Here is a 16,179-nt window from a genome sequence, read left to right on the forward strand (position 1 = left end):
AAGCCAGTTGCTCAATCAGTACTTGTGGAACTGACTTATATAAGCTCTCTGTGCAGAGTATTTCCTTTCTGAGGGCAGCCTGTGACCTATTCACCTAAGAAAAACCCAGTCTAGGATTCCTTGGTTGATGACATGAGCAGTTTCACTCTCCCGATTTCCATGACCTCTTACATTTCCCAGGGCTGCACAAAGGTCTACAACTGTACCCCCACCCTGCCTACTGCCAAAGGGTTAAAGAAACGATTCGGTATTTTGGTTAACTTACATTCCTTCCAAGAGAAGGGAGGTACTGATCCCGCTCAGCTGAGATGGCCAAAAAGCCTTATGGTGGCTTGAACCAAGGGAGTTCTGAGGCTGTCAGAGCTCCCAGAGGACCCAAGGACTATAGAGATTTTTGCTGATGAAAGGTCGATACCCACACCTTCCATCTGCTAGAAGGATGCCTGGAGTCCTCTACTTACATTGGCATCCAAGGCTGGAGTTGAATGTGATGTTTTGGAGATGAACACGGAAAAGGGAAGCTGATTCCTTAACCACTGTCTCACCCAAATTAGGAAACAGTCCTCATGTCAAAGGATAAAGGGAAGCAGTCTAGACAGCCGGAAGGAAGGAGAGAGGTGCAGGGGCGGACGTCGTCGCTGAGCACACACTCTCTGTTGGACACTCAGCCATGACCCCAGACATGCATTATATGCTCTAATTCTTGTAAGGACTTTGTCAGGCAGAAAAATTAATTCCATTTTACAGATGCAGAAGCTGATGCTTGGAGAAAATAGATGGGCTTGCCCTAGGTAAACCAGGTGATAAGTGGCGAAATCCCGGCTACCTGACCCCAGAAAGTATGTTTTTGGTTTTGGTGTTGGTTTTTTTTTTTTTTTTTTTTTTTTGCATACTGTCATGTTTCTTCTGTGTCCTAAGGAAGTAAAAATGGCATGCTGGATTGTGGGGCTGGGGGAAGAAAATGGACATTCTGGAGAAAGAACCGGGTCTTACCCAGAGCAACATGGGGCTTTCAGTTTTTCCGGACACATTCCTATTTCTGCCCTGAACCCCGTGGGACTTATCCTGCCCCTAAATGGATCAGAATATTTAGAAATGACGACAGCCTTAGGGCACGAATTCAGAACATAGTAGCTGGGGTAGGTTGGAAAACAGCAACAACAACAAAAAAAGTATCAAGACTTCAGAAATACAAGCAGTATATAATATTTCCTGTGAAAAAGTAATAAAAGTTGTCTTGAATAGGTGACTTTCAGCCTCAGTCAGTCTGTGTGGTCACTGGGCAGCCTGTTCCATGTATCGGACGGAACTTTATTTAGCACGACAAAAATGGCTGATTGTTTCTGCAACATTTCCCCCACAAACTCTAAAAGAAAATTGTTGTTGGACATTTTACAGTTGGTCTCCTTTTGTGTTTTTGCCATTTGCTACGTCTGGGGGAAGATAGAGCGTTTGTATCAAAGGAAGTCTGTATAACCAACGGGCACCCCACAGGACTGCTGCACAGAGAGGGGCACCTGGGGCTCCCTGCTCTGGTTCTGCTCGGTTATCGGGGTGGTGGAAGGACAGAAGGAAGGGGGAAGAGGGACTATTCTCCATGTGAACTGGGGAGTCAGGCCCAGGAGCCCGAAGGGGGCGTCCCGGGATAGCAGAGTTGTGAGGGGTTGTTAGTGCCCGTTCTGGAAGTCAGCTTGGGGCTGGAGGGTTGGAGGGACGGGAGCAGGCCCCTGGGTAAACATGCCTGTACCTGGCCGCCCTCAGGCAGACAAGGTGAGGTGGAGGTGAGAAGGGCCCCATGAGACTCTGAGTCCGCTCATTCCCAACTCAGGCCCTGAGTCATTTCCAGGTCAGGGGCTCTCTCCTTGGCGGACTAAATCGCCAGGCTGCAGCCCCCATTCCGGGGTCTAGCACCCTCCCAAGCAATGCAAGGTTTTCTGTGAGCTTGGAGTTTCTTTTGTTCTTTCTCCTTTTTCCTGATCTGGCCTAAGTCTTTCTTTCCCTTTCCTTAGCCTCTCTTAACTTTTTTTTGCCCCCGTCAGCCTGAAATGAAACACTGCTACTTCTGGGTGTACCTGAAGGCTTGGGGTTAGCGGGAGAGATTTTACCACCACAGGCACTAGGATGAGACAGAATTCATTAGCCATCCCGGGCTGTGGGGACATGTTCATAGGCCACCTCTCTCCCCTAGGAGACCCCCTTTGCCCCTTCACCACCTCCCTCACTACCAATCTCCCTACCTCCCCATTTTTCCCAAGATCCCAGGTCCCTCACTACGGCATCTGTAGACCACTCCAAGGTCCTGGTTGCTTTATTGAACAAAGGATGTAAGCTCTGTTTGACTTAATCTGCACCCATCCAGACGAGCTGGGTCTGTGGCCCCACGTCTCACATCCCACAGGCCCATCCAGCTGATATCTCAGCAGAAAACCTATCTACTGGGAGCTGGCTCCCACCGCTTCCTCAGAAGGCAGAGGCAGTCAGAACTTCTGATTGTTTTAGACAGAAAATTTTCCTCCCCCCATCCCCTAGGTGAGGTGTGGGTGTGACAGAGAGAGGGAGAGGGGTATCGAGGCTAGAAGAGGGTGCACCCAGCTCCCAGGTCCGTTCGTATCTGCAAATTCCATGTTAGGTTTTCTGCTGAAGTTAGTACCTTTGCCCGGGGGGAAACCAGGGCCTGTGTGGTTAGTGTGCTACTTACTCAATAGAGGACTTGGGAAGATTCAAGACTGCAGTTCAACATGACCTTGGGCGGGTCCTTGACAAGTAGGAAACTGGGCTTCCAGACACAGCAGTGCTCCCTTTCTATGCGACCCTTCCCACAAGAGGCTTCCTTTGTTCTTCAGGCCTCAGATTGCATGATCCCGAATCACTAGTCCCGCTCCACTGGGGTGGATTGAAATGCCTTCTGATGGAGACTCTGTGCTCCCTGTGGGCAGTGCCTCAGCAGTGGTAACTCTCCCTAAGCAGAGGAGAACGAAGTGAAGGCCTGTGGAGACTGGGCTTTGCTTTTCTTCTTTGTGGCCTTGCCCACTTGTGCATCTGTGGCCGGCTTTCCTCTACATTAGCTTTGCTTTTCCCACTATTTCATAACCTACCACACGAAAGTCTGGGCCTCCTACCTCCCTCACCCACCCCCCAGGGTAAACTATGCACTTACTTTGCCGTCCAAATGGGATGTGGTTTTGTTTAGTAAAATGTCCAGTTCTTAGAGATAACTCCTGCCTGAAAACAACCATGGATTGACTTGGAGGGGCCAACATCAAGAATGAGCCCGATTGTCCTTTTGTGATGCAGAACTGACAGACAGAGTCTCGGGGAGGGGTCAGAATTTGTCTACCTAACTCCACCTGCAGAACAAAAATCAAATCCAAGGCTAAGTTAGGGATTCCACTCGCTCTGTGGCAAACGTCCCACATATGTTGGTTATCAGTTCATTGGACCATACACATAGTTTCCTTTCTTGAGAAACAAATACAAGAGATGAATTGCTGGCGGGCTCACAGACCATTTTAAGGATATTGGCATCCCACCTCTTTATTCTTTCCCAAGCCCCCTTAAGGGCCCCAATTCTTATACAATATTCCTATGTCAATTACCGTGCACAGACTCTCTTGCAGTCTTTTCATTCAGGAAGGACTCACTAATTGTTTGCTGAGCTTTGCAGGGATAAAGAGTTTTAGTATCTAGTAAGGGTATTTAGTTTTATAAAGAGTAAAGAAAATCATTCACCAGCAGTGAAAGGTCCCCCAATAATGGGTCCATGATTAAAGGAGTGAGACGGATACAAAGCGAAGGTCAAGCAAAGCTTTATTTCATGCCAAGCATCGAGAATCAAACCGATTGTTTGGGGCCATTTCTTACAGAGAGGGCGACCTGTCCCTGCCTTACAGACTAACTTTTATAGAGCAAAGGCCATGTGGTTGGGCCTGGCCACACACAGGTGGCCAATGAGATTGTAACACACAGAGAAATCTGCATAGTCATGCTAGGTCACACATGGGTGGCCAATTGAATTACAGTTTACTCCATAGTAGGTATTGGAACTAGCCTATCACTTTGGTCAGAATTGGCGCCCAAAAGACAGGGCCCACACTCCTTGGTAGCTAGGGAGACAGTATGCGCACCCCACTGACTAGATGTCTCCACCTGGCCTGACCCACCCTTGTATTTGGGCTTTGTTATCTGGGACTGGTTTCCTGGACTTACTTTTAAGTAAGTTCCCAAGGCGAGGGGCGGGCAGGGTCAGTTTAAGTTTTACTGCATAAACAACAAAATCACTGTTTAACCGGATAGAGCTGCTCTGGCTAAACAGGCCCTTACAGCAGGGCCTGGCAAAGGCTGCTTGGATTTCAAGTGGTCTCTAGGTGAGGAAGGGCTCCATGTCTTTGAGGGATCTCTTGGTTTTGGGGACCCCATTCCCCCCCCCCCCATAAAAGATTAGAGCCCTTAGGCATGGGCCAGATTGCTGGAGAGTGCTGCATCAATTCATATTTGTGTAAGTTTGGATTCAAATAAATTGCTTAGAATTTGTTTCAATACATCAGGAGGCCCACAGGGCTTGCAAAAGGTCCGGAGGGGACTGTGGTTGTTGCTGTCCTCCATGTACGCCAGCACAAACTGAAGATCTATGATTCATCGACTCAGTTTGTACAGCCAGATATTATCCTCAGGTCCTGTGATTCTAGAGGCTCTCTGCCTTTTCCTCTCTCCCTTTGTGCCTCCTTGACAAAACAAGAAAGCAGATGGTGCATGAATCTGTTGTTGAGTGAAAGGTGAGCCCTGTCATGATCCCAAGGCAAAGAAATAATGAGGTCCGAGGTTTTGTTTCACTTAGATCCTTGTCACCTTCATTCTATAAAATCTCAAGAGGACCAGTGTTTTCAGTGGTGGAATAGTTAGGATGTGTCTTCTCTTCTATTCCCCCCTCTCCCTACCAAGCATTACCCCCTTTCCTTCCCAGTCTTTCTGGATCCATAGTTGGGTTTCGACTGAAGAGACAGTGGGGGCAAGGGACAGAAGAGAGCTGAGCTAGAAAGAGAAGGGAAGGTGGGTGGCAGGGTCATATCCAGACAGAGTTGGGGGTGCTGAAAGGAGCTGATCCTATGACCCATGCTGCCTTTCCCTTCTGATATCTGCCTTCCGGGGTGCCTTGGTGGATCAGTGGGTTAAGCCTCTGCCTTCAGCCTGGGTCATGATCTCAGGGTCCTGGGATCGAGCCCCACATCGGGCTCTCTGCTCGGCAGGGAGCCTGCTTCCCCCTCTCTCTCTGCCTGCCTCTCTGCCTGCTTGTGATCTCTCTCTCTCTCTGTCAAATAAATAAAATAAAAAAAAAATGTTACTGATATCTGCCTTCCTGGGGAAACAGGGTAGGGACCAAACTCATCAGTCTGTGAAATCTGAATTGGGTGAGCCCTGAGATGGACCCCAACCAAAGGGTAATTTTTTCTGTCCAAGTACCAAAAATAGTTAATCAAGAGAACTCACATCCAGATGGATCTGCTCTTGGATGGCTTCCAAGAAGGAAAGACTGTGAGCTCCTCAAGGGAATATACAGTTCAGGACCAGGGACAGTGCTCCAGGGGATGCCCCATCCTCTGCTTTATAGGTGGAACTTGTTCTGTAAAGTAAAGCAGCAGGTCCAGAAAATATCTCACAGTAGGTGTCCTACAGACCACCCTGAGCCACTAAGATCTTGTGAAAAAGAAGAAATTGTCAGGGTGAGGTCCAGCTTTCTGGGTGTGGGGAACACAGGGAAGGGGAAGGCCTCCTTGGTTATTGCTTTACTCAAGATGGTAAGGAAGCATCTGCTCTATGAGAGCCAGTCCTTCACCTTCCATCAGGGAAAAGGCAACATAATGTTACAAGACAATACTCAGCTTCTTTGGATTTAGAAATTTCAAATAGCAAAATGTGGGCAAATTTATTGCCTGGAGTGATAGTTGAAATGTCCTTTGTTGCCCTGAAATAGTTTAAGCATCTGAAAAACTTATAAATATGATAACTCTTCCAGAAATCTTCATGGGCAGACCCGAGGACGTAAGAAGTGGGAAGTGAGAGAGTTTATCCAGAATGTGGGAGATGTTCTCCATGGCCAAAGTGTTAGAGTGTTCTTAACAAGGGCCAGAACTGAGATGACACTGTGAAGGAAGAACTGAGTATGTCATTAAGTCAGAGAAGGTGATTCACCTGGGATTTGGCTGAAATCAAGAGCCAAAGGAAGAAGGGGAAAATGCATAGTCAGTTGGATCTTAGCAGGACTCAGCAAAAGAGTGGTCCTGAATGAATCACTAGTGGGATACCCTTGTTTGAATGGTGGTCTACATGCATCTGCTGAGGGCATGCATTTAGTTGCATCAATGGGACAAGGTAGGTACCACTTTCCCAAACTTTGGGTGCCTTCCTGGTGGCAGATCATGACAGAAATCTCCTGGATTCCCTGATGAAAACTTGTGCTGGATGTGGAAAAGGGAGAAACCAAGAAATAACTCCTCTGGTCTCTGCCCTTGCTGGTGGAAGTAGGTACCCAAAATGGCCATGATGTCTATGGAGACAGATGGTTCCCCAGTGATGAACTCTGGGACCCCAAGCAGGGTCACCAAAATGTGTGGGCAGTGAGCGGGAACTGGGTAAGTCAGGCACAGCAGTACCTACCAGGGATAGATGGGGCATATGCCACTGTAAAAGAAGTTGACAGAACTGGAAGGTTATGGGGTTATGTCCTTGGTTACTTCAAGTGACTCTTGCCAGTGGTTTTCCAGTTTGGGCACAGGAAAATGGTGTATTTTCCATTTTCCACAGAAAGCCAATGGGTAACTCTGAAATATACCTTACAGGAGTGGAATTTAACATCACGTGGGTTATGGATCTCTACAAGCATGGATGAAAGTAGTTTTTTTTGTAGAAAGAAGGAAAAACATTGCATGCAGTTTCAGTGTTTTTATGGTCCCCTTGATGCCAACCCATGGATACTGACTTGAGAGTCACTGTCTTTTACCTTTATTTTTTAATTTAATTTTATTTTTTGCACACCAGGGGTTGTTTTGAAGTGCTTTAAGGTATTGGCTAGATGCCAAAGTAATGATAAGAATGGTGATGTTACTGAGCTTATGTCAGAAGGGATGTTCTGGGTGGAGGAATGCTGTGCACTGTGCGAGCTTTCCATTATGGAAAACTGGTTTTGTTCTTTGTGGGTCATGTAGCTAGAGCCTCTTTTTCCCCCCAGAATGTAAGCCATCTGCCTACTGCACTGTGGCTGGAGAATAATGGCTGGATAGATGTCTTTAACCGCTACTCAAATCTGTGATACCTATTGGATGCTATAGTTAGAGATGTACTAGTTGTCTGGTGAAGGGGATTGGAGAATTTCTAAGTAGTAATGGCTGGTATGAGCTTACCTGTAGGATAAACTCTGAGAAAATGGATAGAAGGAGGATAGCCTCTTAAGACAAAGCTGAGAGGAGAACCTCCAAAAATAAAGGATACTACACTTAGACCCAGGATGATAAATGTACCAAGTTCATGACTAGGAAAGATGCAGCATGATAACCAGAGAATGCCAAGAGCAAGAACTTTGGTGAGTGGTGGATAAGAGTAGCACCAGGAAGAGTCTTACCCTCCTACATAGTCCTGGGTGTCTGGGGGAATCAACAGAGGAACTCTGTGGATACCTTCAATTGGAGAGTTTAGTACTTTGTAATTGAAATAATTTGATCTGCTCCCCCCTAAAAAGACATGATTTGATCCCAGTTTATCAGAAGAGGCTTTTTTGTGACCCTAGAAGGCAGCTGCATTTGAGATGTCAGTGACTGCAGTTTTCCAATGCCCAGAATCTCTTCCAGTTTCTTGTTGCATCAGACAAGCCTTGTGCCATTGCATACCTGTTCTGCCCACCTTCTGCAAGTGGGGAGGCTCTCTAGAACCTTCTGCTTTAACACTCTTCTCAACCCTGTCAGGGAGTGAGTGTTTCTCTAGACTCCTTGAGGATCCTCAGAAAGCTCGGGAAACTCCCCTCTGATTTATCTAATGAAGGGCTTTACCCGGAAAGTGCAGATCTAGTTTTACAAGGTCCAAGTTGAAGACTTTATCTCTACCGGGAGCTATCAGTGGGTGCCATTTTTTCTCAATCTTCGAATCAGGACCGAGGGACTCCTATGTGTAAGAGATGGTCCAGGAGATGTCATTTGGGTGAGAAAATGTTGAAATACTATTTGGTTGTACAACAGGACTGAATATTTGAAATCAGGACTGCTCTGGAAAGTCCACCATTGTGGGGTCCCATGCCCTGGCCCTGGTACCCTTCCAAGTCTCCTCCCAGTGAAACAGGTTCTTCTGAACTCAGTTCCCTGATTATTTATCTATTCACTCTCATGAGGCACTGGGACAAGGTACACACAATACTCCAGAGCCTGTCTACACTCACAGTTAAATGCAAGTTCTCTCTATGCTGTTGGTGTTCAATGATTAAGAAATTTAATAAAAGATTTTTGGCACTTGTTGTTTGGATAAATTATAAAATGCTCTTCCTTGCTCTTCCTCTCTTCTCTTCCATACCCTGTGAATGTCATTGTTTGTGAACCATGAGTCATTAATATTAGAATAGTACCTAAGGAAACACATGTCAATGCCACTCCAAAAACAGTACCATCACTTCAAAGGGTGCTACGTCCCATGTCAGAATTAGTGCCATCAGACAATTGGCTTTCTGTGAGACATATAGTCAGAGGGCTAAGGTTGTGCTGGACATCTTATCACCAACATCACCAGTAGGATGGAATAGATTCTGGTGTAGTAAGCCCAGCAACAGATCCCCATAGCTGAGGTCCAGCTAGGTGGGCAAACTTTCCTGGGAGTCCCAGCAAAGTCTCATCATGAAGGTGGACCTAGGTTACAGAAATTCAGGGTGTACTGAGAAGTCCAGGCAGGCTGGCTATTATCGATAAGAAAGCTCATTCATTTTTCTCATTCATCCATCCAAAGTTCTTTCATTTGACATGTATTTTGTTCCTTCTCTGTGCCAGGCACTGTAGTTGCACTAAGGTTGTATAGAAATGGTTAAAATTTTTTTTCTGCCTACAAGGTCTACTAGACAGCACTCAAGTTGAAGCAGAAGTATAATGGGATATGAATGTACCATCCTAGAGACAAACTACGTGGAGGCTCTCCAACCTTGGGCCTTCACCTTGCTCTAGGGTGAGGGGAATCAGAAAAGGTGTCCACAGGAGAGGGTCTCGGGTCTAGATCTGGATCTGGCCCAACAGGGTGTTCTGGGAGAAGTGACTGAAGACCCCCTTTCAGCAGAGGGCGCCCACTGCTGACTATGTTGTGGTTAGGACCTGGGGTTCTGGAGGTTGGGGGATTGGATAATCAGAGCAGCTGATCTAGAGAATCAGAACGTAGCCTTGGAACATGGGGTAGAAGACAGATAACCAATTTTATGATGTGGGGCACACAAAAATCTGGTTTTGGGAACCCCTGGCTGCAAGAACACTGATTGTCCTGGTATTAGAATGGACACACAAGATGCCCTAAGAGGGGATGTTTGGGTGCTCAGGGATCAGCCCTGGCACTTGGAGGTCGAGATGGCAGCCAGAATGATCCCAGGCATAGGGCTATATGCTTGCCACCATGGAAGGGCATGTCATTCAATGGACACGAAATCTAAAGCTAAGACCTGCCAGACGGGTGGTGGAGTTGGAAGGGCAAGAGTGGAGGACTGAAGCAACTCAACCATGTCTTTCCTCAGGCCAGCCTTGGTCTGCAGCTAGACTAGGGCGAGGTAACTGGCCTGGGATAGAGCTGCCGGTGGTGGGGAAAATGGGGAGCTGGGGCAGGGGTCCAGATGCGCTGAGAGATTAGTTACTCTAATGTTCCATGATGCTGTGAGCTTTTCTGGTTGGGAGTTGGGCCATCTGAAAACAGTCATGTGCAGATGCACACTTACTGCCATTGCAGAGCTCGAGAACAAAGTTGGGCAGCGACAAAAGGAAGACTCATCAGGGTTCATTCAATCAACCTTGCACAGGGGCAAACCCTCTGTCCATTGGAACCCAGGATGTTCCTGACCCTAGCTGCACATGTAAGCTCAGGATGCCTCCTGGAGATGAAGGAAGCCAGGAGCTATCTTTGGATCCACAGCTGTGTGCCTTTTCACCTAGATTCCCACAGACCCACCTCATTCAGGGAGTCCTTTTCTATCTGTACCTTATGCATGTGATGGCCTGGCAGTGGCCTGAGACCTGGATCCAGAACCATGCCTTAAGAGAACTAAGCCTTTGAATCCCAGTGTCCAGTACTAAGCGCTCTTTGCGCTGCCTTTATACTGATGTCCCTCTCAGGGACACAGGGTCCTGGACCCCAGCTTGGCCAAATCTGTCTCCGATCCACATCGTGTTCCTGGTGATAGCTTCCTCAGTGGTATGTCTCCGAGCCAGAGGGAAATCTCTCCCAGAGGAGGAGAGTGATGTTCAAGGCCCGATACTGTACACCTGGCCTACACGAGGAACTTCCAGGAAAGAGACTTTTAAGGAGAATAACTGCCTTTTGGGTGAGATTTAAAACTCAGGCCAGAGTACTTCCTTTAAAACCATGGATATGTTTTCTAAGCACAAAGGCACAAACAACTTGTTGGGAGCATTGTCAGGCTCACAACATTTGGCCTGTTGGTTCAAACAAAAGTGATAGGAAATGGTATTTTTCTCCATGTTTGGAGACTCCAGCAATGGCTACCTTCATTCTTGTTTCCTGCCCAGAGTGGTCGTTTCCCTGCCAGCCGCACTTATGCCCTTGGGCATTTTGAAAGAAACCAAAACCGTACCCAATACTCCTGTCCTATGATTGTTCTTTCACTCCTATTCTTGAATTGACCCCAAATCTTTCCTTTCAGACCATATTGGCCTTACATGGCTGAGATGCCCACAAAATGCAGAATTAATGGAGAAAGATCCCTGGGCTCTGATAAGGGCCATTTCACTGTGTAGCTCTAGGGATAAATTTTTCTCCATTGCCAGACCTGGTTCTTTCAGGTTATTTGCTTACATCTGCTGAATATATATATATTATATATATATATATAAATATTTCAGTCCAAATCTTGAAAAGTAGTAAAACATTATAGTGAAAACCAGGGAGATTTATAACCACAGTTGCAACAAATATGCTTGGATTTAAGACATAGTTCACTATCTCAATTCCATAGTAAAGCAAAAATTATTCAAGAAATTCATGAACTTTTTTTTTTTTTTTTGAGGGAAGAGAAACGAGTGTTTCTTAAATATGCAGAGTTCAGACCAGTTTAACAGATGCGGGATACCGATGAGCTAATAGGGTCAGTATGCTCTCTCGATGGATATCCTGCGATGCCAAGTACTGCTGGGCTGATCCCTGTCTTCTGCTGGCAGCCCCAGGGAATGGGAGGAATAGATGGGACATCTATATTTATAATTATATTTACAGTATATTTAGCCTGTAACAGAGACACTTGAAGAAGAGCTTTCCCTGGAGATTAATTGCCAGCTGGTGTTGATGATACTCTGGGCTCCCAAACACCTCCGGGTGGGCTTTTATTTCCAGGAAATGGCTGGTGTCTTAATCATGACTTCTTACTTTGCCTGCTAAAATAGAATTTATATTTGGGAATCTTTATTTAATGTGGTTTCTCTCTCGGATGCCAGTCGGTCTGTCTTATTTGGAGAGGAATAAAACAGCTGGCACAGTCTCCCTGGGGCCGGTCGAGGACACTTTGTGAGGGCTGATGTCATTCTTCCTGATCCTCTGAATGTAGAGAAAGCCTCAGCTTAGAGTTATGGGTTTCCTTGGAACCTCCTAGCAGTTCAGGAAAGAGCTTATTCTTGGGACGTTGTTTCAGAAAAATACACTTGTTGACATTTTTAATGTGTGGAGATGTTTATTTGTGGGGAGATGTTACCTAAATATCAAAAAATCCAACAACCCTAAAACTCAGAAAACAGAAAATATAGGCATGACTCCTCTGGTTCCCACATGGACAAGGCTTTCACCTCTATAAATGATGTGATGGGTCAAGCTAAGGTCTAGTGGTAGATAGTTGTGGGGCTCTTGAAGAACACCAGGGCTAGCAGCAGAAGAAAAGCCATTAGACCGCAAACAGGTGTAGGTCTCTTTGTCCTTACTTTAGGGTCCTTCTCTGGCAGGTGTCCCCAGCCCTTCATGGCTGATTGTTTACCGTTGGAATCCGTTCTGATTGGTTGGTGCCCGTACCAAATACCAGTTGTTAAATATTTTTGAACATCAGCTCCACTTGGTTTAGGATACAATTGGGAAAGGAATAGCATTTTAAACGAGGTGGATGGGTCTGAGGTGACACCCTCAGATGGGAACAGTCCCATTCTGACAGCACTCAATAGGAGGAGGATAGGATAGTGAGGGGGGCATTGATTGGACCTAAACTGGGCACATAAATCTGTGTCTTAAAAGCCTTTCTTAAAAAGTTCCTATGTGTAAAACACATTGATGCATGAAACACAGGGAGCAGGGGTGTCAGGGAAAGGGAGACCAGGGCAAGGTCCCAGAGCTCCTGGGAACAGTGAGACCTGCAAATACCCGGGTGAGCCAATGAAAAGAGCTGGGTGAGAGCAGGCACAGTCTGAATGTCCTGCTATCTCATCTGGTCCTCCTCCTCTCTGGCACCAATACCAGAGAGATCGCCCAGGCTGGAATGGATCACACCTAGGGGCGTGCCCGGACACACAGGCCCAGCTGCCTCCCTCCTCCTGCTCACCACATCCTTCTCATGGCTCCCGCTACTTGTCTCAGTGTTTAAAATGGACCCCAGTTCATAATTCATATGTGCACTTCTTTTGTCCATGCTGGGAATGTGGAAAGAGAGGTCGGACTCGCTTTACACTGTCAGTCTACTTTCAATAGCTCTGATGGGTGAGAAAATTCAAGCACGGGCAAGTTTGAGTTTTTCCTATCAGATTCATCACATTTATTCATGGACAATGCAATAGAATTTCCAGGAACAATCCGTGTTTGGCTCTAAGATACGCTATGTTGTTTTTTCCTGGAGCAGATTAACCGTCTACTTCTCTTTCAGGGAGTGACATCTAGTTAGATTCGATTCCTTGATGTCACACCAACACCCCTTAGGGAACCACCCCTAAAATGAGCTTGCATGAAATGAATGTTTTCCTTTCAATAAATCACAGCAGGGTAACTGAAAGTGGATGTTTAATCAAGGTCCGTTTTTGGTATGCCTTAGGTTGACTACTTCTGATGATGTTCTTTGAGGTTGGAAGAGAAATTTCATGTTTATGAGCTAATATATGCTACTGGTTAAGGATTTTCATTTTTTTGTATGTGTGTAGCCAGTTTTCATTAATATTGTTACTTGACTGCTTTACAGAAGTAAAGGCTTGAAGGCCCATTCAGTTGTCTGAAAGCCCCTTGAGAATTTGGTTGATATTCCTTGGGGGAGAGGGTAGTTACCTTCCTGTAGAGGGGTCAAAGTACATAGGGCTGGGGCTGACATGTGACTCTGAGCAGAGGGACAGTGCTAAGGACTCCTTGGCATTAGCCAAAGAGATGTCCAGTAGAGACGGGCAGGTTTGAAGCAGACCGCTCACCCTGTCTCCTCATCTTGTGACTTGATTATCCCGGTTGGGGTGGACTTCACTCACCAAGAGGCACAGTCTATGGCAATGGCCAATGAAAAGAGATTCTTCTCTCTGTACTGGAATTTCAGCTACAGGCTTAATGTTGGGGGCAATGGGTGAAAAAAATAACTCCGCGTTCATTCAGAATTTATCAAAGAGAATCCAGATGTGTCCTTTCAACACCTCCACCCATCATCCAAATTCTTTCTTATAAATTGGAAGATTGGTATTTGCTTGGTGAACTATTTGGAAGGGAATTTGTAGGAATAAAGCTGCTATGGGTCTCCTCCTCAGAGAAGGGAAAAGAGGAGAGGAGAGGAGAGGGTGTTGCTCTCATTCATTAGCCAAACAAAAGATTGCCCCATAAAACCAGCAGAACATTTCAGAGTTTGGTGTATCTACTAGAAGGCGGGGTGACCATGTCACATTCCCTGGCTGAATGACAGCTGGGGTTCAGCAAGTCATTAGCTTTCCTACAAGAGCACAGAGTCCTCTAGAAAGGCTGATAGGTGTCCCTTGAGGAAGTCTAAAAGTGAGAGGTTGGTTGGGCAGTTCACAGTAGTACAGTGAGAAGGGCAAGTTCAGTGGCTGAGCACGCCATGCTTGCAGTTTTTAAGGGACAAGACTGAATCCCCAAGGGTTCAGGCAAATGTGTGAAAGGATCCAGGCTCAAGTTGTCTTGAAAGAATGCTGTCTAAGAAGGCTATCTGTGGGGACGCCTGGGTGGCTCAGTTGGTTAAGCAGCTGCCTTCGGCTCAGGTCATGATCCCAGCGTCCTGGGATCGAGTCCCACATCGGGCTCCTTGCCCCGCAGGGAGCCTGCCTCTCCCTCTGACTCTGCCTGCCACTCTGCCTGTGCGCTCTCTCTCTCTCTCTCTCTGACAAATAAAATTAAAAAAAAAAATCTAAAAAAAAAAAGAAGGCTGTCTGTGGTGGTAAGGGGACCTCAGAGACATACTGTCAGGGCAGGAGCTGATGGGGCAGTGGTCATGGGAGCTCGGCCAGGGGAAGGGGATGGTATCACAAGCTGGTCCTCCAGAGGGTCTCCAACATGCCCATAACTGTTGTCCATAAAATAAAGCCTGTATTTATATGATAGAGGCACTTCCAAGAGCCAAGAGAGTACAAAAAACAGAACCAATTAAGTAAAAACTCCTTTGATTTTTTCCCTCTCATTCGTCATGTACCTGGAGAACCAGAAGCAGGCATTGGATAGAGTGAGGTGGAATAGGAGATACTGAAAAGAGAGAAAGCCAGACAATGACCCCCATTCAAGGTGCTGATTCCCAAACCTGAAGTCAAGCTGGAGAAAGAAGTTTTAATTGAATCAAGGTTAATGCTTTGATTTAGAACGGTCTGGACTGGATGTATTAATTCCTGAAGACAGGGCTGTTTTTTTTAATGCTTGAAATTGACTTGAAAAGGATGGAATCTGCCCCAAGCATGGGTGGTAGAAAACAAAACCCTTTCCTGATGATATCATGCCTGGGCAAACTGGGTACGAGCCTGATAAAAATCTGCATTTCCAATATACCAATGCAGCTTGGTTAGTTTTCTTAGCTACACTGGCTTTATTCTAAAGATCTAACAAGATAGTGCTAGTTTCAGGCACAAAATGTTTATCTCTGCACTGACTATTTAAGGGTAGGCAAGATTTTACCTGAGGGCAACAAGAGTGTAATGCTTTCCAAGGAGAGTATCATTGGGAAGATCCAGCTCAGACAATCCCATCTTCTCAAAAGCCAGGAGAAGACCCTTGGGGCTCTGGTTGGATTTTCTTCCCAACAGTTTTTAGCTCTTCTCCATGGACCTATGTTGTTTCCTTCCTTTCTACCACGATGAATAATTTAATTCTTGCTGAGCCTCGTTTCTCTCCAGGGAGGACTCACTTTGAAGGATCAAAAAGATCAAATTGAGCTCTAATGGAGAACCAAAAGCCAAAGATGCTGTTCAGAATTTTTCTGTCACCGTTTAAGTAAACTCCCAAGAAGAATCCAGAAGCTCTTTCATTATCTGTATTCACACAGCACAGAGACTTTGTATTCACAAAGACCCAAACATAGGCAAGAGTTTGTTTCATTTGTTCAAGAGCATTTTCTTTCTTCTTGGAAGTCACGTTGGGAGTCTTAAAATTAAGCACAGACAAGAAATGAGGAAGCCTCAACAGCTTCCTTCATGAATGACAGATCAATAATCGTTTATGCTAATGGTCTTGGATGGGTCTCTTCCTTTCCCACAACTTGTTCTAGTTGACCATGTCTCAACCTGAAGACCGTTTCCTTTGGTGTATGCTGGCAGTCTCAAGAGAGTATTTTCCGGAGACTGGTAAAGCACCGCAAAGGTCCCCAAGCCTGAAATTGAATAATTTGAATAAGTCCTTACTGGACTTATTCTTTGGCAGTTCTTTCTTCCACAGATGAAGAAGCATTGCTTGACTCATACTTCTTACTTACAGAGGCAAATGCTGGAGAAACAAATGAGCAGGGTTTCAGATATGAGGGTTCCTGGGTTCTCTTTCCAGTGCAGCCACGGGCTTTGAACAAAACCT

Source organism: Mustela putorius, unplaced genomic scaffold, assembly GCF_011764305.1.
Source record: "Mustela putorius furo isolate JIRA1106 unplaced genomic scaffold, ASM1176430v1.1 tig00000129_pilon_pilon_pilon, whole genome shotgun sequence".
In the NCBI taxonomy this organism is placed as follows: domain Eukaryota; kingdom Metazoa; phylum Chordata; class Mammalia; order Carnivora; family Mustelidae; genus Mustela; species Mustela putorius.